General features: G+C 39.7%; 1 non-coding gene across 1 annotated transcript; it reads left to right on the forward strand.

Annotated features, from left to right (window-relative positions):
* Positions 1 to 786: 786 nt before the first annotated feature.
* On the forward strand, positions 787 to 859 carry trnaa-ugc (transfer RNA alanine (anticodon UGC)). Its single transcript has one exon. It is a non-coding gene; the product is annotated as a tRNA-Ala (tRNA).
* Positions 860 to 1,571: the final 712 nt, after the last annotated feature.

The raw sequence follows: 1,571 nt of genomic DNA on the forward strand, positions 1-1,571 counted from the left end.
AGGTTTGGTTCTCACAGGCCAGATGAGGGTGCTGATCTCCGGAGGTTAGACACACACCCACACACCCACAGTGGAAAAAATAGCTTGTGTGTGTGTGTTTGGACATGGCAAGAACAGGGTGCTATCTTGATTCTCTCGGACTTCACAGGCAACAGCAAAATAGATCAGAGAACTGTTCCCATGGGGTGTATGTACAGTACAGTACCAGTCAAAAGTTTGGACACACCTTCTCGTTGAAGGTTTTTTTTCTTTATTTTTTTTACTATTTTCAACATTGTAGAATAATAGTGAAGATATAAAAACTATGAAATAACACATATGGAATCATATAGTAACCCCAAAAAAGTGTTAAACAAATGTACATATATTTGATATTTCTCAAAGTAGCCAGCCTTTGCCTTGATGACAGCTACACACACAAAAAGGCCAACATTTTTCCCTGGACCCTAGGCTACTAAAAATGTTCCCTTATGTGTGCAACTTCTATAAGTGCTTCTACGCCAATACACAAATGTGATGATACGCATGCTATGCTTTATTATTAAGTTTATTTTTTATTTTTAATACTGCAGATCTTCCCAGGTCACCCCACTCTCAAGCTCACTTTTTGTTTCCCGGCACTTCCTGATTTTACAAACCTGGCTCTCCCAGGTTGGTGATTTAGTTCATAGTGATCATAGCCAGTGTCTGGTGTTGTACAGTAGGCTACCTGCAGGGCCTATAGGCTCTGTTTTGGTTTAACCCTTCCCTTATAAACAGAGTTTGAAATCAATAAAATTATTTTAAGTCCCTGTGGCTCAGTTGGTAGAGCATGGTGTTTGCAACGCCAGGGTTGTGGGTTCAATTCCCACAGGGGCCAATATAAAAAAAAAAAATGCATGAAATGAAATGTATGCATTCACTACTGTAAGTCGCTCTGGATAAGAGCGTCTGCAAAATGACTAAAAATGTAATTTTTCTACAATGGGCCTTTCCCAAGTATGGAGTCTCAAACTTGTAAAACAAAAATTTTATCTGTAAAAATTAAAACATATAAAATAAAGCCCAGGTACTGGAATAATGACATCCACGATGTTCTGGATCAATTTGAACCCCACAATTTGATCTTGGTTTATATAACCTTTGAACAGTGCGTCCTAAAAACAAGCTGTTTTTTCTGCACACGAATGGAGTAAGTATAGTGTCCATATGATGCTCAGAGGCTGTGCAAGCTGTGCGACACTGATCTGAAGTATATGTTAAGTCAATTTGACCTTGACCTTTGGGACAAAATGATCTTCTGTGCAGTAACAATCTATTATCCATCATGATAAAAGATAAGTATGTTTTCCCTGTGATCTTCAGAGGCCGAGGAACAGTGATCGGATGTGCGAGCCGGCCAGGAGGAAAGGGGACAGTGCGAGTCATAGGATGCAGAAAGGGAGGAGAGCATAGTTCCTCTGACAAGTGTTTTCTAAAGATCAATTAGCCTTTTAAAATTATAAACTTGGATTAGCTAACACAACGTGCCATTGGAACTCAGGAGTGATGGTTGCTGATAATGGGCCTCTGTACGCCTATGTAGATATCCC

The sequence above is a fragment of the Salmo trutta genome, chromosome 9 (assembly GCF_901001165.1).
Source record: "Salmo trutta chromosome 9, fSalTru1.1, whole genome shotgun sequence".
Classification (NCBI taxonomy): domain Eukaryota; kingdom Metazoa; phylum Chordata; class Actinopteri; order Salmoniformes; family Salmonidae; genus Salmo; species Salmo trutta.